The sequence below is a fragment of the Silene latifolia genome, chromosome 3 (genome assembly GCF_048544455.1).
Source record: "Silene latifolia isolate original U9 population chromosome 3, ASM4854445v1, whole genome shotgun sequence".
Lineage (NCBI taxonomy): Eukaryota > Viridiplantae > Streptophyta > Magnoliopsida > Caryophyllales > Caryophyllaceae > Silene > Silene latifolia.
This window is the reverse complement of record NC_133528.1, coordinates 21,074,227-21,084,221: the sequence shown is the minus strand read 5'-3', so window position 1 is coordinate 21,084,221 and position 9,995 is coordinate 21,074,227. Positions and strand designations below refer to the sequence as shown.

At 39.5% G+C, this 9,995-nt stretch overlaps 1 non-coding gene across 1 annotated transcript; it reads left to right on the top strand.

Moving 5' to 3' along the window:
- The first annotated feature begins 7,032 nt into the window (after positions 1-7,032).
- Positions 7,033-7,139, top strand: LOC141650636 (small nucleolar RNA R71). Its single transcript, XR_012546657.1, has one exon. It is a non-coding gene; the product is annotated as a small nucleolar RNA R71 (small nucleolar RNA).
- The last annotated feature ends 2,856 nt before the right edge of the window (positions 7,140-9,995 follow it).

The following is a 9,995-nucleotide window of genomic DNA, read 5'->3' as shown; positions in this document are numbered from 1 at the left end:
AAGGATCCTTTCTCGTCATTGCCCAACTACTATAATATGTACAAAGGCCTTCTAATCTTGTCTCTCCTTGATGCTTGGTCATTGAATTCAATCAATTTAGTCTCGTTTTGCCATGAAAATGCAAGATTCTTACTCCTTTCCTACCAAGGGATCAAAATCTCAAAGAATATGCAAAACAAAGAACTAAAGACAATAAATGACCCAAATATGCACTAAAAAGCATGGGAACAAGGCTAATTCGGGGACTAAATATGCGCTAATTATGGTAACATCAAATATCCCCAAACCGAACCTTTGCTCGTCCCGAGTAAAGAGGTGACAAAGACTAGGACCATTATTTAAACTATCCTAATAACATAGCCGATATGAGACAATTAGCGGGTCTCACTCCGCCCCTTCAACTCACAACAAGACAACCATGAGGTAGGATGCCTTCTTGCAAGGCAAGGTGGGTCTTGCCAAAATGGCGACACATACAAACATTAAGCACACAAAATCAAATAATGGATGCATCTAAAAAAGGAATAGCCACTTCCTCATCAAGTGGCGGAGGCAACTAAAAGAGAACAAATTTAAGAGCATATAATCCTTCACAAATACTAGTTCAACAAATTACTAAGGCTAAGAGGATGGCACTAAATCACCTCCAAATGGTGTTAAACTAGACTACTTTCGTCCTCAATTTCCAAATGCTTTCGTCAAGAGCGATCGGATGGTGGTGGAATGATGATCCCTATGATGCTAGTAGCATATGACATGACAAGTCTCGAATTCTCTACAAAAGTAAAGGTCATGGATCGTCCCAAGCTCGACAAAGTGGCTTGCGAAAAAGGCTTTTTGGGAATGAAATGCTCAAATCGTTATAACCAAAGGGTGGATATGACTAGTATTCAAAATTGACCTCATTCAACTTTCACATTTCAAAAATTTAAGATGGGGTTTGTCCCTTCCGGGCTAGTGTCCTTTGCTTTCGCCAATCGCTTATTAGGCAACCGGTTAACCTCTAGACAATAGCTTTTCGGGGTGATAGTCACTCTGTCTCTGGGCGGTTGAATTCACAACCGTGTGGGGGTCCAATTCAATGGATCCCTCTCCAAAGCACATCGAAGTGGTACGCCTCCATCAAAACAACTAAATTTCTCAACATTTCATAACATTTGAGGTTTCCTTGGTAATAAATTACTTCCACATAACAAAATTTTCGAAATGAGCACTTCAAACTTATTGATAGAAAGTATTTTTGGGTTGCCTTACCACAAGGTCAATCAAGGTCACCTAGACAAGTTAACCAAGTCCACATCGCATCACGGGGTTGGATAGGTGACTCACATGCAAACCCTTGACTAGGCTTTGGGTCATGGGTCAAAAAACACTAGTATGACACAACCTAGGGTGTTTTACAACCATTCTAGTAGGCAAAGTCTTAAGTTGAAAAAGTATTTGTAATGGCTTAGTTGCTCTTGTCAAAGTTCTCAATTAGGCACTTTTCAAAATATTTTATCTAAATGCAACTATATGCCATGATGCAACTATTATATACATCCTAATGCAAGTGATTCTATTAACTAATATGACATATAAACTAAATGCAAGTCCTAAGTTCACATTGTTATACCGCATCAATCAAAATAAAGCCACATAGTCATTAACATGAAGAGGAAAAAGGAGATTGGAAAGATCATACCATGCGATCTTCATGATCCTCATGTCTCGGATGTGGCATAGTCAATGAATGTCAATAAGGATAGAACAAATAATATATACAACAATATATACATGACTACACTAAAAAGGAAATGAACATGTTTTTGGTTTTTCAATTTTCAAATTTTTAAGGTTTTTCGAAATTTTTCAAATTTTTTTTTTGGATTTTTGAATAAAAGTTAAGCTAAAATTCCCCATCCCCACACTAATATGGGCATTGTCCTTAATGGCCAAAATGATGGGAAATTATGCAAACATGATGCATGATTTCTACACTAAATGCAAGCTATACTAGTCTACACTACATGATGCATGGTTTTTGTTTATGACGGAGTGGATAATTTAGATTACCTCCCGTTGTGTATGCATGTACTTCCCCAAACCGATCTAGACATTATTGCTAATGTCCTAAGGATGGGTGTAGTTCATGCACACACTATGCAATGCATGAACTAATTTTTGTCATTTTGGATTTTGAAAGGTGGGAACAATAAAATGAGAACACCTCAATGTGGCCGAGGTGTTAGTCCTCTATGGTGCTAGGACTACTCCAACAATGATCAAGATTAATAATTAAAACAAAGAAAAAAGTAGAACAAACCTCGAGAGGGTAGGAGCCTCTAAAGCTTGTTAATCTTCCATCATATCATCACTATCATCATCTTCCTCACTAGAATTGGATTCATCACCACTTTCTTCTTCATTAGCTTCTTGTTCACCTTGCTCATCATCCTCTTCTCCTTCTTCACTAGCTTCTTCATCAATGTTATCATCAACCTCTTCATTACCGACAACCTCATTATCACCCAGAACAACCCTAGATGCACTCGGAAAGAAGACTTCCCTATCCGCTCAACTAGGCAAAGGACATGAAGGGTCAAGTAGTCCTTGCCTAGCTAAGTGAAAGAGGGGTGGATATTAGGCTAAGTAAGCATTTTCCCGATCCTCGAAGGCTTGTTTGTGCATCACTTGCATGCGAAGAGTCAAATAATCATTTCTTGCTTCAACGCCTTCGGGCTTGAACTCTTGGTACTCGAAAGGGTAGGGTGGTGTGACAATGGAATAGGAGGGCATTTCAATTTCACCCTTTTGTTTTTGGATAATGTACTCGGCCTCTTTTGATAGGGGAAGTAGATAGTTGGTCCGGTGGACACTCAATCGACAAATCTTTGAAGGCAAAGTGAAAGATCTAGCCTCACTAGTGAGCCATCCATACTTGGTGTCAAGAGGGTTATGGGTAACCCACTTGTACTTGTATATCATAGTATTAATATCAATGAGATGACCACCCTCTTTCGTCTCATACTTGCTATCCTTGTTGAAGTTGGGATCAAAGTATTTAGCTAGAATAGTGACTAGGCCTCCATTCACAATAACGGTAGTGCCTTTCTTCCCACAATCAATATTTAGCCATCTATCCACCAAAAGCCTTAGAGAGTTGAAAGGCTTGGTGAATTCCCTTCCAATGTTCAAAGCCGCCTCAAGAAGAACAAAATCGAGTTTGGTGAAATGGTTGGTGTCTTTTCTTGCAATGATGGTGTTCCCTATGACCTTGTGCCACACTATAATGCCCGGATGGTGGACTAATAGAGCGCGACTAGCATGAAAGTCCTCAAATTTCCTTCCGGAAATCGCCTCCCAAAGAGGGTCGGGGTCATACTTGCCAACATTCTTAAAATAACTCGGTGAATCACTAAGACCCAAAGCTTTACCCATTTCCTCAAAGGAGATGCGCCTACTAACATTAGCTAGACGGAACTCGATGGTTTCCATAGTTTCAACCTTGTTAACTTTCAAAGAACTCAAAAATTCTAAGGTAAGGGAGGGGTATGTCAATTCTTTTGATTCAAACAATTTCTCCAACCCCATGGCTTTAAAGAAGGCTCTAGTTTGCTCAAGGACACCCAACTTATCTAAGGTATCTTCACAAATAAACTTGGTGGATAGAAATGATTTTCTAGCAAACTTGGCAAAAGTGTCCCTATGGGATTTGGAAATGAAAATTACCTCCGGATAATTCGAAAGTTGAGCAATTTCCGGAGTAGAAGATGTTGTTGCTTCCATGGGAGGTTGTTGTTGTTGCATTTCCAAGTTTGGGGTAGCTACCACCATAGCCAATGCTTTCTTTGCTTGAAGACTCTTTTGTCTTGATGAGAGTGCCTTTGCCTTTGGTGCCTTTGCCTTTGGTGCCTTTGTCTTTGTTGCTTTTGTTGCTCCCTTAGTCCTTGCCATTGATGAATAAACCAAGAAAAGAGTGAAAAATCTTCAATTTCTAGTGCACCCAAATCGATTTAAAGATGAAAGGCTTTGCCTTTATGAATTCAAAAATCGACTCAAAGGTTGAAGATTTTGTGCTTGGTTTTGATTTTTGTTGAAAGAGGAGTGATTGATTTGTTGTTAAAAGGATGTTTTGAATTGATTTTGGTGAATGTTGTTGAGGAATCTTGTTTTTGTGATGGAGAGGATGAGGGTTTTGGAGTTATGAGTAGTGTTATGAATGAAGGAATGAAGAAATGAATGTGGGAGGGGGTTTATAAAACCCGAAAAATTTGAAATGCAGGGGCAAGACGGGCGGTTTCTGCTCGGGACGCCCGGATTCTGCCTTTTCTGGGTTGGGAAAAACTCGCCTAAAGACGGGCGTCTTTCAGTGAAGACGCTCGGATTTGCAAACACGGGACGAGCGTCTTTTACAGAAGACGGGCGGATTCCTTTACAGGAATTTTTCTTGTTTTCCTCAGCCAAGAAGACGGGCGTCTTCCTTTCAGGACGGGCGGATTTTTGAAGACGGGCGGATTTGAATGCAGGACGCCCGGATTTGCTGTCAGTCAAAAATATTTCAAAAGTTCAGCTCAGAGGGTCGTGCGTCTTCTACCCAATATGCCCGGATTGCCTGAAGACGGGCGGATTCTCCTGAATCCGCTCGGATTCGACCCCTTTGTCATTTTTCCATTCTTCTTCATATCTCGTGTTCTTCATTGTGGGGGCACTACTAAGGCATGGATAGCCTAAGCAATTGCCATCCCCACACTAAGCTAAAGCACTACACATTAATTGAAATTATTAGTCCCTCCCTCACTTCTCTCAAACATGATAATTATCTTGATCAAAGTATAAAAATCCAAAAATAACAAAAATGCAAGTTAGGGAGTTAGAAATATTTACAAATGGTGGTTTAGGGAGGACTCCACCAAACTCTCATTCTTGATGAGATGTCAAGGGGGCATGTTCAAGGTGTTGTTGATGTTGCTCAACACCTTAAAAAAGTAATCAAACGCTTGTTCATTATCATGATAGAGGTCTTCAATAGACCTTGGCCCTTGTTGCCGGTCTTGATCGATGGCATTACCAATGTAGGGATTAAAAATCCCTTCAAATTCGTCGTCCCAAAGACCACAAACTTCATTAAGTTGATCATTGAAAATCTCTTGATTTGGTGGAGACAACCTTCCCATTTCCTTTTCTTGGCCAATAAGGCCATCTTCTTCATTGCTTGACTTTGGTGAGCTTTGCAAGCTCTCTTTGTCACAATTCACTTGCTCTTTGAATGGAGCATCTTCAATTTTCTTCTTCCATTGGAGTTCCGACTTCTTCTTTTCATCCTTTCGACTATAATGCTCGATCATAAAACGCGGTTCATGTAAACGGGGAGCTCTCATAGTCTTGTCAAGATTAAAAGTTATACTCTCATCTCCCACTTCTAGAGTGAGCTCACCATGTTTTACATCAATTACCGCACCCGTGGTGTGTAAGAAAGGTCTTCCTAGAATGATTGGAATGTTGGAATCTTCCTCCATATCAACAATGACAAAGTCCACCGGGATGAAAAACTTCCCAATTCGTACGGGAACATCTTCCCATATCCCTAATGGTGTATTCGTCGATCTATTGGCCATTTGGAGTGTGATATTGGTGCATTTAAGCTCTCCCATTCCCAACCTTTTACTCACCGAGTACGGCATAACACTCACACTAGCCCCTAGATCACACAAGGCTTTGTTGATCGTGGTGTCGCCAATGGTACACGGTATTGAGAAGCTTCCCGGATCTTTTAGTTTTGGAGGTGAACTCCCTTGAAGTATTGCACTACTCACCTTAGTGAAGGCGATAGTCTCAAGCTTCCGGATCGACTTCTTCTTTGTGAGGATGTCTTTCATATATTTCGCATAGGCCGGCACGTGATTGATTAATTCCGTGAAAGGAATTGAGACTTCCAAATTCTTCCCAATTTCCATAAACTTTCCAAGTTGGTCATCAAATTTGGGCTTGGCTTGACGACTTGGAAAAGGAAGTCTAATCACAATGGGCTCCTTCTCCTTGACCTTGTCTTCATTTTGTTTTGAAATTTCTTATTTTGATGATTCTCCATCCTTGGAGTTTTGCACAATTTCTTCCTTATCACTAGCTTCCACAACTTCATCCTCAACTTGCTTCTTCGGTGCTTCATACCTTGTACCACTTCTCAAGTGAATGGCACTGACCGTTTCATGTCTTGGGGGATTACTTTGAGGTGGTAATTGCCCCTTTTGTCTTTGTGAGCTTGAAGATGCTAGTTGAGTCAATTGGGTTTCCAACATCTTGGTGTGAGCTAGAATGTTGTTGATGGTGGTTTCTTTTGCTTGACTATCTTTTTGCATTTGAGTGAAAAACTCTTGTTGATTCTTTTGCATTTGGAGGACCGCTTTTTGGACATCAAAACCTTGGTCATTTTGGTGATTGTATGGATTTTGATTTTGGTAACCTTGGTTTTGGTGTTAAAAGGGTCTTTGATTTTGGTTTCTCATGGGAGGTGGGGTGTATGTTGTTTGAGGGTTTTGAACATTTTGGCTTTTGTATGAGAGATTTGGATGGAATTTGGTGTTTTCATTGTAATAGTTGGAATAAGGGGTACCACTCTTGTATGCTTAGAAAGCATTCACTTGTTCATTTGTTCCCCTACATTCACTTTGGTCATGCCCCAAAGTTCCACAATTCTCACATATCCCACTTGGGATTGATGAAGATGCCGTCATGGCATTAACATGATGCTTTGGTGATTTTGAGGCTTCTTCAAGTCTAGCCATAGCTTTTTCAAACTTCAAATTGATTGTGTCAATGTGAGCACTAAGTTGAGCACCCAATTGAGTAACGGAGTCCACTTCATGCTTTCCTCCTCTAGTAGCCTTGCGAGGTCTACTATATTGTGAGTTATGGACCGCCATTTCCTCAATTTTGTTCCAAGTTTGATTGTCATCAACTTCGGTGAACATTCCATTTGATCCCATGTTGAGAATGTTCCTTGAATCTTCATATAGACCGTTCCAAAATTGTTGTACCAAGAACCACTCGCTAAGTCCATGGTGAGGACATGAGCGACAAATTCCTTTGAATCGCTCCCAAGCTTCATACAAAGATTCTTCATCCCTTTGCTTAAAACCCGTAATTTGAGCTCTTAGCATGTTAGTCTTTTCCGGTGGGTAGAATTTTTTGTAGAAAGCTAGAGCCAACTTCTTCCAAGAATCAATTCCGAGAGTGGCCTTATCAAGGCCCTTCAACCATTGTTTCGCGGTGCCAATTAGAGAAAAAGGAAATAAGACCCATCGAATTTGGTCTTGAGTTACACCGGTTTGAGAAATCGCATCACAATAGTCACAAAAGGTTTCCATATGAGAATGAGGGTCTTCACTAGGCATCCCCCCAAATTGGCTCCTTTCGACTAATTGGATAAAGGCGGATTTAGCAATAAAATTTCCGGTCAAATGTTGTGGTGTGGGAGTACCATTGGGTAGGTTCTCCTCGGTGGGTACGAAATGTGATGAAAACTTAGGCATTGTGGGTTGATTTTGTGTTGTATTTTGTGTTGGGTTCTCCTCACCTTCTCTTGCAAAAGGGTTGATGAACTCAATAGTTGGTTGAATATCTACAACCTCACTAATACCTCTCAAATTCCTCCTAGCAAGTCTTCTATTGGTTGTCAAAGTTCTTTCAATTTCACGATCAAAAGGTAACAAATCACCTTGTGACCTTCTAGACATGCAAAATATCAAACAACTCGAAAACAATTAGAACAAACCATGAGGAGGTTTACTTCCCCAAGGCAAAGAAAGACACAACTAATAACAATATAAGAAAATCTAAATCAAGATAACACCGTCCCCGGCAACGGCGCCATTTTTGATCGGTCCTTTTCGTGTTCACAATTGAATAGATGTTGTCGTTGGGCCACGTCCGAATCAAAACACAATTTATAGCTTTACAAACAACTCTACAATTAGTAAAGAGGCAAGTAAAGGTCGGATCCCAAGGGACGGGAATTGAGATGAGATTTCTATTGAAACTAGTGGTGTCTTAGGGGTGTCACAATTTGGGTTGATCTAGAAGGTCACTAACTAAATAGCAATGAAAGTAAATAAGCAAGATGAAATGAAAGGGTTTTAAACAATTGATAAAAAGCACTAGGATATCATGGGGTCATAGGGGAATCATGGGAATTGATCATACAAACATGTTCTCAAATTATAAGCAAGCAATTATTGTTGTGATGGATTGAGTTGGGTTATATCTTACAATCCTAGGAAAGTTTGGGTCCCGGAGCCGAATCGATTAGATTGTACAACACCTACAAGTCGACTTAATCTTCCCTACTCAACAACATGCATGGTCTAATGAGACTCGAGTTGGTTTATGTCTTACAAGTCTCATTGAAAAGATAGGTGATGGGTAAAAAATGCAAGGATTCATAGGCTCACATTTCATCAAACATAACATGTGCATGAGTTGAGATCAAAACAAGCAAGCAAATAAACCATGAAAGCATATTAATTTAAGCATGAATCATCCCCCATGTTGGTTTCCCCTAATTACCCATTAACCCTAGCTAGGTCACTACTCACTCATTATCATGTTGATCATGCTAGCAAGGTTGTCAATCATACCAACAAAAGGAAACATGATGAATAAATGAAAGTAATTAACAATAATTAAAAAGGGATTAAGAGAATTATACCTACTAATGATTCCAATAATAAAGCAAAGAATAAAAGAAGTACTTGATGCTTGATTGAGAGGTTGTCAATCTCCCAATAATAACCCAAATAATCTTCAATTACCCAAAATAAAGGATGAACAAAAGAGAGATTAAGGAAATAAAACTTGTATTAAAACTTGATTAATTGTTGATTACAAAACTAAAGAGGGATTTGATTGATATTAACTACTCTAATAATTGATAAGAAGAACATCCTCTTCTAATTAGACTAATGGGGTATTTATAGTGGAAATTAGGTGGATGTATTAGGGTTAACTAAGGGCTAAACTAGTAATTACACTTTTTAGATTGAGTAGGGAGACGCCGGTATTTTTCGAAGGAAGAGCTTCTTTCTTTGAAGCTTGAAGAAACGAATTTGTGCTGGACTGGAATCCGTGCGTCTTAGGCACGGGACGGGCGGATTCCACGGTCTGGGCACGGGCGTCTTTGGGAGAAGACGGCCGGATTCTGGTGGCTGCTGCCCGGGCGTCTTTGAAGGAAGACGCACGGATTGTGCTGTGGAGGACGGGCGGATTCAGGGCAATCCGCACGGATTGCTGCTCAGCTTTGTTCCTTCTTCTTTTCTTCCCTTTTCTTCATAAAATCCTTGGGGATTTCCTCGGGGATGCAAGGATCCTTTCTCGTCATTGCCCAACTTCTATAATATGTACAAAGGCCTTCTAATCTTGTCTCTCCTTGATGCTTGGTAATTGAATTCAATCAATTTAGTCTCGTTTTGCCATGAAAATGCAAGATTCTTACTCCTTTCCTACCAAGGGATCAAAATCTCAAAGAATATGCAAAACAAAGAACTAAAGACAATAAATGACCCAAATATGCACTAAAAAGCATGGGAACAAGGCTAATTCAGGGACTAAATATGCGCTAATTATGGTCACATCAACTAACAACCAATCAACCATTATAAATGGTCATCTCTCCAACGAAATAGTAGGTTATTAAATAATTAATTAGTTAGTCATTGAATTACCGATCGATTATATTGGTTGGATAAATTAAAGTTTGATTTTTTTTGGTCGGTAATAGACAAAGGTGGTCGGAAACAAATCATACGAACACCTAATATACTAAAAAATGGTCGGTAATTTTTTTTCGTAATTGCTCTTTCAAGTACGCATTTTACTTAATACCCTCCATCTAAAGGAAACAAAACTCTCTAAATTTTTTTCCCAAATTATCCAATCATATAAACTTACAAATCTAAGAAATACGTAACAATGAACAATCACAATCAGCAAGTTAAACTTTACATGATATAATTCATTTT